This window comes from Oryza glaberrima, chromosome 12 (genome assembly GCF_000147395.1).
Source record: "Oryza glaberrima chromosome 12, OglaRS2, whole genome shotgun sequence".
Classification (NCBI taxonomy): Eukaryota; Viridiplantae; Streptophyta; class Magnoliopsida; order Poales; family Poaceae; genus Oryza; species Oryza glaberrima.
This window is the reverse complement of record NC_068337.1, coordinates 8,501,909-8,519,315: the sequence shown is the minus strand read 5'-3', so window position 1 is coordinate 8,519,315 and position 17,407 is coordinate 8,501,909. Positions and strand designations below refer to the sequence as shown.

The following is a 17,407-nucleotide window of genomic DNA, read 5'->3' as shown; positions in this document are numbered from 1 at the left end:
TAGGCCCAGGCCCATTAGCACTCCCGATACCCTAGAGAAATAAACGCCGAAGTCAGAGCGTCGTTTCGTCTTCCCCGCCGAGACTCTCGCCACTTTCCCCATTTCCCACTACAGTGCAAAACCACTCCGGCGGAACTAGGGTTCTCCAATTCGCTCAAATCCACCTTCCAAAATTCCACAAAAACCATCGCGCATCCACCGCATCGATCCCCCATCCATTCTCAGCCATTTCCAAAGCAAATCGCATCACCCAATTCGCATCCATGTTGGAGGAGAGAGAAAGCTTAGAGAGCCAATGGGCGCCCTCCGACGTCACGGAGGAAAGCTTGAAGGAAATGGTAGCACATGGTGATCTTCCGGCGAAGGAGATCATTGGATGGCGTCCGGCGTTCAGCGAAGCATTCCCGACCCCTGACACATATGAAGTCGTGGTATTTTCTCATTTCTTCTATGGCGGATTTTCTCTTCCAACCTCAAGATTCTTTCGGGGGATATTAGAGTTCTATGGAATTAGTTTGCATCACCTAAACCCGAATTCCATAGTTCATATCGCCAACTTCATACATACATGCGATGCTTTTTTGGGCGTCAGACCACATTTTGCACTATTTCGCCGCATCTTCTTCCTCAAACCCCAACCGAACAAGAACAAGCCATGCGTAGTTGGGGGAGCTGGATTTCAACTGCGGGGAACTCTGAGCCAAAAGTATTTCTCCATGCCCTTCAAAACCTCAAACAAAGGCTGGCATGAAAATTGGTTCTATGTACAAAACCCCGAGCCTGCACTCCCCGAGTACTCCTGTCTTCCTCCAGTTTATCAGGACACTTGGAACTCACTTCGAGAGGAAGCCGCTCAGGCACTTGCCCTGATGGACCGTATGCTGAAACTAAAGGAGCAAGGTCTGCAAGGAGAACAGATCACCCGACATTTTATCAAGAGCCGGCTAGCCCCAATCAAAGAAAGATCTCGCACGGCCTTTGAATTCGACGGCAAGCATGACCCCAACCGTGAAGATCCTGAATCTCTTGAATTCAAGGTTATGAAGGAGAGAATGTATAAGATCTTCTCAAATGCAATCGTAGTAAGCTATTCGCACTTGCTGCCAATGGTGCCATACAGTGCCTTCAACCCCCCTCCACTGGTATGTATTTAAAATTTCAACCTTTCTCAAAAGCATGCTTTTATCATCTACAAAGTTGATGGAAAACTTGAATCATCATGCCTAGGAATTCGCCTTGATGAAGTCAGACCCTCCAACTGCTCAACGCCGCTCACCCCGTCGGCAAACTGGTCAAGCTGGCGGAGGACCAAAAATCTGGTCTGACTCTCAACCCAGCACCACTCAATCGGCCAACCAATTAGACTTCCGCAAGAGGAAATTAGTTCTGAGCGACGATGAAAATGATGACTCTGAAAAAGCTGGTAGCAAGGGGATGACTGGAAAACCAGCAAGGCAAGCTAACCCGAAGAAGAAAACATCCAGTCATCCCATGCCGAAAATCAAGAAGTCCTCCAGGTACAAATCATTTAGCCATCTTCCTTGTATTGCTGCTCACTCACTATTGAAATAGCACTGATAGCATAACTCAAATTTGCTCACTCACAATTAAAATTAGTTATTGAGCTTTGAAAATTCACAGAAATTTTCAGAGAATAATTTAGACCACGTAGAATATTAAAAAAAATATTTCCGGCCATAATTTTTGCAGGAAAATTTTATTTTCCTCATTTATTCACTTGATTAATGTCACATCCTGATTTTCGTCTTAGGATTTCTAAATTATTTAATAAATTATTATTAGAATTTATATTAAATGTTCATTAATTTACAAGTGAAGTTAAATGTGGGAAATAAAATTTCCTAAATATAAAGCATGGATGGATTTAATTTTTATTAAATTCTCCATGGTTAATTATACTCTCTGGAATTTTCTCAGATTTTTCGGAGCTCAATTCCTAATTTTAATCATACAAAGAACATTTCAGTAATTATCCACATATTAAATTAATCATTAAATGGTCTCATTATAATTTTTTTAAGTACTTTGAGTGTCCAAGTATGTTCAGGATTTTTCTTGAAATTATTTGAGCATTGGAAGTATTTTTAACAATTCAAAGATCATTTCAGTGATTATTTTAATTGGAAAAGTAATAATAATCCTCCTCCTCAGCTTGGGCCATTTTCGGCCCATTCCTTCCTCTTCTCTCCCTCCTCGCGCGCGTGCTGTGCAGCCCACGCCGGCCCAACCCGAGCCGCCTCCTCTCCTCTCAGCCCAGTCGGAAAAGTCTACTTTGCCTCCCCCGCTACTGTTCATCTTCCAGCTCCAGCCGCCGGCTGTAGCCGAGCCGAGTCTCCTTGCCGCGCCGCTTTGCCGCGCCGTTTCCTCCCCAATCTCTCCCCTTTTCTTCCGATTGTTTGAGGGGTTTTGATCCTCTCCTCTTCCTCTATCCTTACCCCCAAAAATCGGAGCAAATCGTTGAGTATTTTATCCGAATCGAACTCGTTTTGAGTTTATCTCCAAAACCGAGTTTTTGATTTCCCGGAGCGATTTCTTGCGGGAGGAGTCCGATCTCTTCGATCCAAGGCTATAAATAGGACCCCCTAGTCCTCCTCTTTCGTTTGCCCCCTCTCCCGTGATCTCCCGTGCCTCGTAGCGCCGCCGCCACGTGCTCCACCCCGCCATCGTCGCCGGCCGAGCTCCAACCGCGTCGCGCCGCCGCCTCCGTCGTCGCCGCCGGTCGCCGTCACCACCGTTAGGTGCGCGGGAGGGTGGAGAAGCCCGGCCGCCTGTCCCCCGAAGCCGCCGACCATCGCAGCTCCGGCGCCACCGCCGACCGAAGCCGCCGTCCACCTCGCCGCCGGCCGTTGTCCGTCGTCGTTTGTCGTATCGGTGAGCACCATTGAGTTCGCAATGTTGTCCTCTACGCGTAGGTGTCCTCCAAAAGTCCGGCCAACCACCCTAGCTCCGGCGAGGTCGCCACCCGTGCCGTGGCTGCCGTCGATGACGTCATCATGACGTCATCATCTCCTCTTTTTCAGTTTTTTTTAATAGATTAAATCTTCGGAAATTCATAACTAAATCATCGTAACTCGGATTCGAGTGGTTCAAGTTGCTAAATTCATCTAAAATCTAGATCTACATGTTAAAAATATCCACATATACTGTTTATGCTTGTTTTTGTACTGTTTTGTTAATTTTGTTCTTTCGCTTTAGTTTCCGACGTTCCGGAGGGGAGCGTTTTCGTTGAGGAAGGTTCAGAAGTGTTTGCGGAAGATCAAGGCAAGTCACACAGATCCCAAACAATCCTTTGAGCATGTTGAACCCGTTTAAAGCTATTGTTTGATTCAACTTATGCATTATTCTCGAATGTCATCGGGTGATGAGCCTTTCCCAATTAATTAATGGCCGAAGATGACTTTATTTTCCTACGGGTTATAATTTGATTAGCTAGAACCTTATATATTGGTTTGGTTCAGCTAAATGCTATATATATATATATATATAATTTCTTATCCATGCTTAGAAACATTATCACATAATTGGGATAACTAATGTTACACTATCACTTATGGTTATATTTAATGGTAGCTCACGATGGTTAATCGTGTTATGTTAATTAATTGATAATTAAAACTGGATTAAGGTGGGTTGTGAGCACATGGTTTTGAAGGTCGTGCTCATGAAAATTAAGGACCGGTTCGCGAGCTACTGTTGTGAGACATTAACCGTGCCAACTACAAGCCAGCGTGGGCAACGGCTTTACCTTTTGTATAGCATGATTCATTGCGGGGCACCAGACTGAGAAGCAGTGAGAAGTCCGTGGGGGTCGCTGGGGAGTCCATGCCTCTAGTTATATTTATAGAGGGGGTGATTATGATCCAGGAATGGTGCACTGTGGTGAGTTATGTTGTGCAGGGGGTATTGTCACAGCCTCTATTCGGGTACTTTCCAGTATCGCGACGCATGGTAGACATGATGTTGAGGCTGTGTCTTGTGGGTACAGTGGTACACCTCTGGCCAGAGTAAAACTATTCGAATAGCCGTGCCCGCGGTTATGGGCGAGTTGAGCAATGTTTTTTGTGATTAGTCTCACGCCTCTCACAATAATTATTGATGCTATAACTGGTAATAATTTGCTTAGCTCCTGGTTTGGAGTTAGATCTGTACAGCCGGGTATGGTTGTTCAGGATGGTTGGGCCTGTGCAGCATGGGTGTGCTGTTCAGTGTTGATTAAAATTTCTGATTAATTACTCCACTGTTTTACTTCTCTTAAATGTTTTGCTAAATGCTGCTTTTGCAAATGAGCCTATTTTATGCCATCCTTTGGTATCCTTGTGCACTTGTATATTTGCTGTGTGGCTTGTTGAGTATGTCATATGCTCATTCTTACAATAATCAATCAACCTCAGTTGAAGAAAAAGGATCCAGAAGGAGAAGACGTTTGGCTTATACCCCAGTTGAGTTGCCTGTGGGAGTGGAGCTGAAGCCATCGCTAGACCGTCATTCCGCTGCTGTTGTTTTTCTTTTCTTTTGTAAGTATGTAACGTTATTATTATGATGGATTTGTATATTAAATTGTCAGTTTGTGTACCTCGGCTGATTCCTGGACGAGGATTTTATGCACAAATTAGTTCGGAAATTATTAGTGAATTTCCGGGCGTGACAATTAAATTGCTTTAACTTTTAATACTCCCTCCATCTCATAATATAAGACGAGCACACATTTTAAGATTCAACTTTTAAACATTTGACCAACACTTAGTATAATATGAAATGAATTTTAATTGTTAAAAATTATATCATTAGATTGACATTTAAATTTACTTTCATATGGTTATAATTTTGTTGCTACAAATCTTATAGTAACCACGCCTTATATTATGGGATAGATGGAGTATATTTTTCTAGAAATGCATTATATATATTTATGACGTTTGCTTTGTGCCCCTTATGACAAGTTAATATTCGTCACGATGTCCCATTGAAATAATTTATGACGATTTCTAGTTGGCAACGATGAACACATTTTTTTCGTCACTAAGCCACTCCATCTCATACTAATCGTCATAAAATGGAATGTGCTAATGACGAATAGCTCCGATGTCACGAGGAATTCTTCACAGAAGGTCATATTTCTTGTAGTGTAATATCATCATCATGACATAGAGTAATTTCATAAGCAAATATTATACCCGCACCAAAGCATCTCCCAGATAAGCTAGCCGTATATTCAGTATAACAAGAACATAATGTAAAGTAGGCATCCATATACTCGGAAAGTATTTCAATACCACAAATGTATAAAGAAGAGTATTCTAAATAAAGTACAAAGCTTACAAAAGAGGAAAGGAAAGCTACTAGAGCCATACCCGAACTATTCCAAAGGCTTCCGGACTCCTGATTTCTACTATATTCCTATTCCACCAGCTAGATACTACTAAACTAAACTTGAGAGAAATGAGAGAGCTCTTGCTTGAGGTGTGTGTTGAAGTGAAGAGAGTGAACTCCTTAAATAGGCAGGTAATGACGGTTATGGTAGTTGGAAAGGTCGGTAATACCCCCAACCGCCATAGGGAAGCAATCCACACCGTCCATCCAAACCCTGCATCCAACGACTTCACAGCAGGTTCGGCCGAACCTGGGTGGGCCGGCCCAACCAGCCCACATTTTGGCTGGTGGCCTCCTCCGCTGCTTCACTTCGTAGACTTGTGAATTTTGGCCTGATTCTCGACATCATCCGATTGATTTATCATATGTGTTGATGTCGATTCTCCTCCACTTTATTGTTATTCTCTGCAAAAGGTTAGTATACCTAATACTAGTGGAATATTATTATTCTAACATGTTTATGCATTGCAAGCATCACTAGCTCTCCTTTATTTTGGTAATATTGACGGTCGAAATTGGTCAATAACGACCGTCAACAAAACCCCCCAAGCTTGAACCTTTGCTCGTCTCGAGTGAAGGACGAAAGGAAACAAAAACTTGGTTGTTGATCAGGAGTTGCTACTATGCTGTATATCTCAAAGATACATGTGCAAGGTATATGTACTCTCTCTCAGATTAAATAATCTTTGGCACGGTGGCTTACCCTTACCCCTGATTCCCACGAGACACTGCTTCTCCTTGCCTTAGGCGGTTGAAAGACAGAACAACAATTAAAGCACCAATCACCCGATATTTATCCAACTCTAATTCCAGAAGTTTTCAAATGATTTTGCAAAAGAAACTCATGTTCCTCAAATGATTCACTCAGTCTCTCTAAGTGTATCACTTTGAATTCCTCACCAAATGTTGCCTTTTTGATTCCTACTCTAAGGTTTGATATGTGGAGCTCGGTAGGGATTAAACATGGCATACTTGCATTCTCATTTATTACTAAGTCAAAAACTTAGACTAAAGCAGATAACTAAACATACTTAAGATCAAGATCGTGCAAAGTGTGTGTGGTATATGGTGGAAATGGCACATGAGGAAAAATAAAGAAAATGCTTCTCCTTTGTGCTTACTTTCTTCTCCCAAAAAATCCTTCTTTTATTGATTAGGAGAGGGCACGGCTACATTTTTTTTCAACATCATGCTCATGCTTGTGAGAGCGTAACTTTATTTTTTCTCTTTTCATAACCATGCCTTTCCCTCCTTCTCTTTTTTTTTTGAAAGGACTTTTCTTTTTAGGAGAAGAAAGCTCATGAAAGCATGGATAATTTATTTAGGTGGTAATATGGAAATGGAGTGGAATGGAATATTTGCTTGGCTCCCAGTGTAGGAGTTTAGCATGTGCATATATGTGGGTGTATGATCTTGATCATAGAGCATGAGAAGTATCTACACAAGTCTCAAGAGTTTGACAAAGTTCAATGGAATGGCAAGAAACCAAAATGTATATGGTTTAATCATGATGGCACAATTTTGGCTTTGGTAGGAATTTATATTAAATGAGCAACTCTCAATTTTATTATTTTGAAAAACAAAACATCCGAAATTCAAGTCAAACTAGTATCAGGGTCATAGCAACTCTTATTTACTATCTCATATCTTACAACAACTTAGACTCAGATCAGCAAGTGCAGCTCATTTACCTCAGATTCCCAGATAATTGTTGCCTACTTATATTTAACCTTTGAGAGAGCACTTACCACGAACCCATATATAAGAGATATAAAACAGAGCAACTATTCATCATTTCTACAAAGAGAACTAGCTTATCTTACCTAGCATGACTCAAACCTATCCTATCTTTTTAGTATTTTCTAGTTTGCAAATTTTTATGTTGTTTTCAGTTTATAAGATGCAATTGTAAAGCAAATATGCAATTGGAAAGGGAAATATGCAATGTGATACAAGTTACCTTAGTGGGGGGAGAGATGTCTCCCCACCTCAAGCTTGGCTTTCGCTTAGGGTCTTTGATAATGATTGAACCCCTGGAAGAGGAAGTACGCTTGAAGGTCATCGTGCTGTTGCTGCATCATTTTGTTGAAGTTGGCGAACTGAGCATTAGCAGATTGTTGCAATTCTAGCGTTTGACATATGTGTTCCGTGAGGTTGTACTGGATCTCCCCCGTTTGCACATCAAGGGTATCCATTCTTCTAGTGATTTCACCTAAGTCCCAACAAGAGGAACTCGAGCGCCATTCACTAGGAGATGGAGGCACACCACTTGATCTGGGAGGTTGGTTATCCCCCAATGTATGTCATGAGACGCATGCCATCGGTCCTCACTGGCACTCGCCCAGTTTTAGACTCCGATGCTGCGGCGTGGAGCTTGGGTCCCTCTGGGTGCATCCCTAGTTAGTGCCCAACCTTCCTCATACATCTGCACGGGTGTTAAGGATGATGAACTTTCTTGTTCGTTCTTTGCCATGTTGCGCGTCTCCCTGTTTGCTCCACCTGCACGAGATTCTTCTATGGTCTGCAGGGGAATGGTTAGTTTATGGCAGTTGTACAAATGATATCCTGTGTTGACGGTCGTTATCGATCAGTTTCGACCGTCAATATTACTAAACTAGGAGAGAACTAGTGATGCTTGCAATGCATATATCTGTTAGAATAATAAACTTCCACTAGTATTAGGTATACTAACCTCTTGTAGGGAATGACACTAAAGTGGAGGAGAATCGACATTAACTCAGACGATAAATCAATCGGACGATGTCGAGAACCAGACTTGTGTGTGAATAGGCCAAGAACTCAGAATTGACATGATAAATTGGGCCGAAATTCACAAGTCTGCGGAGAAGAACAACAGAGGAGGCCACCAGCCAAACCATGGGCTGGTTGGGCCGGCCCCAGGTTCGGCCGAACCAGGGGGTTCAGTCGAACCTCCCTCAACGCCGCTGGATGCAGGGTTTCTTCTGGACGGTGTGGATTAGCTCCCAATGATGGTTGGAGGGTATTTCCGACCATTCCAACCGTCACAACCGTCATTGGGAGGCTATATAAACCTCTCACCTTCTCACTTCACTCACACACCTCAAGCAATAGCTCTGTCATTTCTCTCAAGTTTAGTTTAGTAGTATCTAGCTGGTGGAATAGAATTAGAATAGGAATCAGGAGTCCGGAAGCCTTCGGAAGAGTTCGGGTATGGCTCTAGCAGCTTTCCTTTCCTCTTTTGTAAGCTTTGTACTTTTATTAGAATACTCTTCTATATACATTTATGGTATTGAAATACTTTCCGAGTATATGAGTACCTACTTTACATTATGTTCATGTTATACTGAATATACAGCTAGCTTATCTGGGAGATGCTTTGGTGCGGGTATAATGTTTGCTTATGCAATTACTCTATGTCGTGACGATGATATTAGAGTAGTATCTGGTAGTTTAGACGTAGTGTCTAGATTACGGGATATCATTATTTGGGGTTATATATTGCGGATGAGAGGTAGGCCACTGATGATGACAGCTCAGTACGGGTATTCCTCCGCGCCTATATATAATCCTAAGTTAATTTCTTGGGGAGGGTATTTCTCCGTATTTAGCACCGGTTGTTTGGTCATGAAAGGCTGTCGTAAGGAACTCGGCAATCAGGGGTGGCTTCTCGAAGTACCAGGAGGGCATCGGATAGAGGCTATTAGCTAGTATATCAATTAATTAAAATGTATGTATACTGTGTATATTAGAAGTATAGGAATAGATTTTCTTTCTCTTTTCTTTCCACTTAGCTTAGATGATATATTATGAGGATGAGTAGTTAATACTTGCGTGTCACTCTACCCTTGGATTATCTTAACCCCTGCTTAGAATATGATTATCACAAATAATATATAAATTACTAGTTGAGTTCTCTCTACATGATCTTCCCATGGGATAAAATAAATACGACACCCTTGGAATACTCTCGGGTGAAATGCTACAATGGTATATCTGTGCGCTTGCGGATGAACTCTGTAACCATAATATACTAGAAGTATTTCTGCGCCATTGCTGAGAATTATATTTCTAGTAATGTCATTAAGAAATACCTACAAGCATTTCTAGCACCGTTGCCGGGGAAGATTCATAATAGAGATTACTTGAACTAATACTTTATATTTACCACTGTATAATCATTTCCTTTGCAGGCTAACCTTGGTTGTTTTCACTTTTTGTTGTGAAAACAGGGTAGTGCATGACTGGTTTCAACTTGCCGGAAAACTTAAAACAAAATCTAGAAGCTTTCTTCCGGAGCGTCAGGTCGCGAGTCGTTGCTCCGTAGAAAACTCTACCGACAAAGAAACCAGCCGTACCAGTGCCACCGACCTTCAAGACAATGGCCAGCAAGACTCTTCGCGAGTTCGTTGCTCCCTCTACTGACAATGTGGCCACTGGGCCGCAAGTCAACACAGGAGACGTGGATTTTGACTTGAACTCCAGCCTTATCACGATGGCGCAGGCTAGCCCGTTCTGTGGCAAGCCTAATGAGGATGCTAATGCTCATTTGCAACAGTTCCTGGAGATTTGTAGCACGTACACTATCAAGGGCGTCAGTCCCGACGCCGTCAGGCTGCGACTGTTTCCGTTCTCTCTTCTCAGGAGAGCTAAACAGTGGTTCTATGCCAACCGTGCTGCTATCAACACCTAGGACAAATGCTCTACGGCATTCCTCTCGAAATTCTTCCCGATGGGCAAAACCAATGCTCTTCGTGGAAGGATTTCCAGTTTCTAGCAGACAAGGGACGAGTGTATTCCGGAAGCATGGGAACGACTACAGGAGTACATGGCCGCCTGTCCTCATCATGGGATGGACGACTGGCTGATCCTGCAGAATTTTTACAATGGACTCACCCCGATGTCCCACGATCACCTAGACGCGGCAGCTGGAGGAGCCTTCTTCTCTAAAACGGTTTAAGGAGCCGTTGAATTAATAGAGAAGATGGTCTCCAATATGGGTTGTAGCGAGGAACGACTCCAGACCCGTCAGCGAGGCATGCACACTGTCAAGGAAACGGAATTACTTGCTGCTAAGCTGGACCTCCTCATGAAACGTTTGGACGAACACGAGAAAAGGCCACAAGGCACCGTCAAGGCCTTGGACTCTCACATCACATGTGAGGTCTGCGGCGGCACGGGTCATTCTGGGAACGACTGCCCAGAAACCCGTGAGGAGGCGATGTACATGGGCAACAACAACGGGTACCATCCACAAGGAGGTTAGGGGTGGAACCAACCACGCCCATATTATCAAGGAGGTAACAATAACGGTAACTTCTCTAACCAGCCCCCCTTGAAGGATCTTGTTTTTGCGCAAGCTAAAAGCACCGATGTGCTAAGCAAAAAGCTTATTGCCAATGATAAGATCCTAGAGAACATAAATGTCAAATTAGATGGCTTTGCTTCCACATTTCAGAACCAACTAAGCTTCAATAAAATGATAGAAACCCAGTTAGCTCAGTTAGCATCTTTAGTCCCTGCAAATGAATCTGGGAGGATTCCGAGCCAACCCGACTCCTCCATTGAAAATGTCAAGGCGATCACGACAAGGGGAGGTAAGTCCACTCATGATCCGCCGTATCCTAACCCTGCAGGAACCAATGGGATGTCAAAAGAAACGCCATCTAATGACTCAGCTGATAAGGATATTCAGCCAGAAAAGACAGTGCCGCAGGAGTACTACGACACACGGCTGCTGCCATTTCCCCAACGGATTAGGAAATCGTCAGTAGACGAGCAGTTTGCTCGTTTTGTTGAAGTAATCCAGAAGATTCACATTAACGTGCCGTTGTTGGACGCTATGCAAGTGCCGACATACGCCCATTATCTCAAGGACATAATCAACAACAAGAGACCGCTCCCAACAACGGAGGTGGTCAAGCTGACGGAACATTGCAGCAACCTGATACTCCACAAACTCCCAGAAAAGAAGAAAGATCCGGGGTGTCCCACGATCACCTGCTCGATCGGGGCACAACAATTCGACCAGGCCTTGTGCGATCTTAGAGTTAGCGTCAGCGTCATGCCAAAAGACGTCTTCGACAAACTCAACTTCACGGTGTTGGCACCAACACCGATGCGCCTCCAACTGGCTGATTCATCAGTTCGTTACCCTGCGGGGATAGCGGAGGATGTGCCAGTCAAGATACGGGATTTCTTCATCCCGGTTGATTTCGTGGTGCTGGACATGGAGACGGGGAAGGAGACGCCGCTTATCCTGGGGCGTCCATTCCTTAGCACCGCAGGAGGCAACATTGATGTGGGAACGAGGAGTATCTGTTTCCATATCAACGGGTTTCCATATCTACGGGAAGGAGGAAAAGTTTGAGTTCCAACCGAGGACAGAACAATGCTCCATGGTCAGAATCAAGTACGGGCCAAACCCGCAGAATATTCAAGTGGTCGAAGTGGAGCCACCTAAGACGGACAGCCTGGTAAAATTTATGCAGAACTTCCTGGAGAAGGAAACAATGATACCCAGGAACTGTTATTGGAGGACGCCGGTAAAATCACCTGTACCGGCCAGGAAGTTAGAGCAGCCAGCTCAGAAAAAGCCGTCTTCCGCACCGAAATCAAAGAAGGTGTGGAAGGAAAAGCCAAAGACGCCCACTCCATCACCTCCGGAGACGGGTGGAAAATCCATGAATTGAAACGGAAGGAGGTACGATCTTGCACGTCGGACTTTAAACGATGCGACCTTCGCCAACAGGTAAATTGGTATGTATCCGCATATTTGCTTTCAACAATTTGAATTTGTGCATCACCACATGTTTAAATTTCAAAATTGCATTTAGGATTTTTTGAATTTTGAGGAAATTCTTCAAATGAATTTTTCGGAGCAAACCAAAATAAAATTTTCAACGAAAATTTACTGTGCCACGACCGCATTGACCGTTGAAATCCAACGGCCGAAAGTGGGGCCGGTTGGGCCCACCAGGGGTTCGGCCAAACACCCTGGTTCGGCCGAACCAGCCAGGCCAACGGTCGGCTGCCTCACTCTTTGAGGCAACGACTAGTGGGCCCCACAGGTCAGTTTTGACCGTTGTGGGTGCACTACTTAAGCCAACCGGCCGGGAGAGGGAATTCCACCCCATTTCAACACATTTTCATTCCCTCTCCAAAGTTTGCCCTCAAGTTCATTCAAGCTTTGATAATTTCCCTCAAATTCAAAAATTTAGTTGCATATATACAAGTTGCTTTGGTGAAACTAACCGGCGGGTAAAACTCTTGCCAGTTCTAACCCCCGCTGAGTTAGCCTGTTCTTGCTCCATTGTGCAGAATGAGTAGGCGATTGTCTCGTCTGTTCAAGGGGTCCGGCTCTCCATCAAGTCGTCATGACGAGTCTAGTACTCGTTCATCAGTTGATGTCTCGATGGAAGACGTCGAAGCTCCGCGACAACTCCAAAACGACGCCAACCTCGACCTTGTCAGTGATCGGGAGAGACAAGCCTACTACATGCCGAGTGACTGGGAGTATGCTCACACGCGAGAATACTCACTGGAGTTGCTGAAAAAGATAGGTATGGATGTTGAATTTCGTTCTATTTGGAAAGCTATTGGTTAGCAGAGATTTGCTGTGGTAGATGAGCCTGGTTCTCGTTTGCTTACTTTGCAATTTCTGTGCACTTTGAAAGAAATAGAAGATGGTATTTCTTTTCGTTTTTTCCGTAAGGAGTTCACACTCACATGGAATGGCTTGAGTACACTTCTTGGTTTTCACGATTCCTGTAAAATCGATCTCCAGAAACAAATTTCTGGGTTCGAGAAAAATAGGTTTTGTGAAGACATTTATAGTGCTCCAATTTGCAAGAAACCTAGAACGAATGATATCCATAATCCTACACTTAGGCTCATGCACAAATGGATTGCTATGACTTTGTTTCCTAGAAGTGATCTGAGACTCATTAGGGGAGATGAATTAATTATCATGTTTGCCATGGTTAGAAAGATCAAAATTTCTCCTGTGAAATGTATGATAAGGCAATGGTTAGAAAGTATAAAGTTCTCTGCTCCTGTTGAGTGCACTTCTCTGATTACTCGGATAGCAAAAGGGCTAGGGGTCATTAGCGACCAAATTGCTTTTATCTCAGCCGCTCGTCCGCGTATTGATGAGGCTTACCTAGTGCAAGGGCATATTTTGAAACATGGGGTAGATGGATCTTTGATATACTTTTTCCCCGGTTGTACAAATGAAATCCCGTTGCCAAACGCGGGGTATCATTTGTACAACTGCCATGAACTAACCATTCGCCTGTAGACCATAGAAGAATCTCGTGTAGGTGGAACATACAGGAAGACGCGCAACATGACAAGGAACGAACGAGAAAGATCATCATCCTAACCACCCGTGCAGATGTATGAGGCAGGTTGGGCACCAACTGGGGATGCTCTAGGATGGACCCAAGCTCCACGCCATAGCATCGGAGTCTCAACCTGGGCAAGCGCCAGTGATGACCGGTGGCATGCACCTCATGACATCCACTAGGGGGACAACCAACCCTCCAGATCAAGTGGTGTGCCTCCATCTCCTAGTGAATCTCGCTCGAGTTCCTCTCGCTGGGACTTGGGTGAAATCGCCAGGAGAATGGACACCCTTGATGTGCAGACGGAGGAGATCTAGTACAACCTCACGGAACACATAGCTCAAACGCAAGAATGGCAACAATCTGCTGATGCTCAGTTCGCCAACATCAACAACATGATGCAGCAACAGCATGATGACCTTCAAGTGTACTTTCGCTTTCAGGGGTTCAATCCTTATCAAGGACCCTGAGCGAAAGCCAAGCTTGGAGGGAGATACCTCTCCCCCCACTGTCGCGACCGAGAAAATTTGCATTTTCCCGAACGCTAGTGTATTAATCCCCGTCCGAGGAAAAGCTGGGGTACACCACACAAACATGATACAAAAGGCACATCTTTATTATATCGATAATATTTACATTATTACAAAGGCACTTCAGGCCTGACAATCAAAAATAAACAGCAGCGGACTAGCGGGCCTACGACTCCATCTTCACAGGCGCTCAACTGGGGTATAAGCCAGGACTCCACCTAAGACTTCTTCTCCAAAGCTTCTCTTACTGAGGGGGGGGGGGGGAAGATTGAGCAAGAATGAGTACAACCACAATACTCAGCAAGTCACACCGGGAGATGCATGATTAATGCAAGGGGGTACAAGGAGTAATAATATAGGGGTTAAGTTTTGCAGTAAACAGCATTTAAAGGTCACTTAGTTGCCCAAAGCCATTTTATAAAGACGATCCTAGAGCTACACAGTGTTATTAATCAAGGCCGTGAACCCTCACGAACCTGCCTTAACCCAAGGCCTACGATGATTCAGACCGAACTAGCAACCCGACCTAGGTCCCAGCTCGTCCCTAGCCAACCCAGGCCAACAATTCCACATTTTAGTTGTTAAGCAGGTTTTAAGAATTAAAACACTAACTTGGGTACATTGCTAGGCTTGCCCATAACCGAGGGCGTGGCTATTCGAATAGATTTACTCTGATCAGAGGTGTACATCTTTACCCACAAGACACATCTTCCTCACGTGTAACCACGTGGCACATACCACCACGGCATACGGACGGAAGACGTGACATAGTTCCCAACCCATCCTAGCCATAAACAAGAGTACCGACCCAACCCTGGCTATGGCCGGGATTCCCGAGACAGGCAACCATGGTTGAGCCCCTAGCAGCAGGACACCGGCCCTGTGCCATGACATCTCGACTACCGAGCCGCAGCTCGTGTAGCCTTCATTTGCCCTAGAGATGTCCATCGGGCCCCGACTTCGTCCATCTCCATCCGTGTACCTTTGTTTATAACCAGACTGAGCCACAAACTAAGCCTTACCCACTAGACATGTGGAATTACGGTAGTGCTTTGCAACAGAGGCCCGAGCTTAATCCTTATATTGGCCGGGGTGCTACTTCCCACAACTGGCATGCACCCAAACCCCACCGGAAAACAGGTTTTAGGGGTTTTGAAAGAGGAAGAGAGGTGTATGTCCAATTCCACCATAATCCAACCATTCCATAGTGTCCAAGTGATATGAGAATTCCCAAAGTCTAAAGTTATAAAACCACCTAATGTTGCATAATTAACCAGCGATGCATCTACCTAAGTTCATACTAGTGGAACCATAAATAGAGTACCCACTAGTTGGGGTTTTATTTTCCTAGGGTGAACAAGGTAATGATAACAATAGCAATCATAATAAGGTCATAACAAAGGTAAATAGGCATGGCTAAATAAAACAGTGATAACGAGGGAATTTAAATAAAGCGATAATGCATTAATTTAAATCAAAATAATTTTATAAACTGGGATTCAATATGCTCAAGGATGATGTGACTTGCCTTGCTCAGAGACAACGGCCTTCCGAACCTTCGGCGACGACCGCGACCCACGCTTCGAGAACCTCCGGAACGACAGAAGCTACGCGAAGCACACAAGCAAAGCTACAAGCCTATAAAGAAGCAATAACAATACATAAAAAGAAAGCACAATCTTCTTTAGGTTATAACAAACATTAGGAGACTTGAACAGATCGATTCGGAGTTCGTATGACCAAGACATGGTCATCCGAAGTTTAATGCTGTTATATGGAGATTTGCGGATTATTATAATTAGGTTTTGCAACTATAAAACATGTGTAAGCGCTAGCCTGGAAAAGACAGGAAGGCTGCGCTGTTGACATGCGGACCCCACATGTCAACCTAAGAGACCACGGCAGACCGGGTACACAGAGACGGTCCACGGGTCGACAGAAGTGGACCGTGTGTGTCAACCGAGGCGAGTGGCCGACAAACGGACTCCACTAGACACCATGCGGGCTGCACACGTGGAAACCACGTGGCTACCGAGCGGGCACACTAACACGGTCACCACACGCACAAGCGAATGACTACCGACACCGGTACACGGGTACCGGGGTCGACAACCGCACAATGGGCACGGGTGACACCGAAAGGATGAGGACGGGGGCAGCGAGAGGACGGATCCTTACCACCACGCGACGAGGCGTGGGAACGACGACGACGAACGGGCAGCGGAGACGAACGGCGAGGGGACGACTTCGGCGGCGATCCTTAGACGAAGGTGAGACGCGACCGGCATGAGGCTTGATGACGCGGAGGCGAGGATGAAGACGACAACGGGGCTGCAGCAGCTCGCTTGACGAACCACGGGCGGCGAACGCGATCAGCTTCACGGAGGGACGAACACCATGACGACCGGGAGCGACGAAAGGACGACGACCGGAACCGGCGAGGAGGCGACGAGGGCAGCCGGCAGCAGCTGCACGGAGGCAAGGACGGCGTGGAACACGTCGCTGCGATGCCGACGACGGTGGCGGCGCAGCGAGACGACGAGCCGGCGAGGAGGAACGGCCAATTGGAGGAGTCGACGAGGAGGATGGAGAAGCCGGCGCGGCAGCGACGGCGGTCTCCGGACGAATCAGAGGGCAGGCCGGGGAGGAGGTCGACGCGGCGACGCCGAGGGAGTAGACGGCGCGGCCGGCCCGCACCTGAGCGGCGCGGCAGGGGCAGCTGGAGTCGATGGAGTGGTGGCGACACCACTGGTCGTCGGCGAGGACGCGGCTCCGATGATTTCCCCGCGAAACGGAGCGATGCCGGGGAAGAGGAGGCGGCTGCGAGGCCGCTGGGGGCGACGGCACGACTGGACGGCGCTCCGGCGAGGAGGGAGGGGCGGCTGGAGGCGGCCGACGGCACGGGAGAGAGAGGAGGACGGCGGGAAGGTGGCTAGGGACCTCGGGAAGACTTAGGAGGAGGCAAAAATGAGAGAACGCAAGGAGGGGGTTCCATTTTATAGGCGCGGGGAGGGAGCCGGCAACGAGAGAGGTCGGAACGGAGGCGGGAATGGCGGCCGGCGGCAATGGAAGGCGGCCGGTGTTGGCGCGTCCGTTCCCGGCGATTGGGGGCGCCATTCAAGGGGGAAAACAGGGGAAATCAAAGAGGAATCAATGGGGATT

The 17,407-nt window shown here is 45.8% G+C and overlaps 1 non-coding gene across 1 annotated transcript; it reads right to left on the bottom strand.

Moving 5' to 3' along the window:
* Positions 1 to 10,117: 10,117 nt before the first annotated feature.
* Positions 10,118 to 10,224, bottom strand: LOC127758278 (small nucleolar RNA R71). Its single transcript, XR_008013701.1, has one exon. It is a non-coding gene; the product is annotated as a small nucleolar RNA R71 (small nucleolar RNA).
* Between the last annotated feature and the right edge of the window lie 7,183 nt (positions 10,225 to 17,407).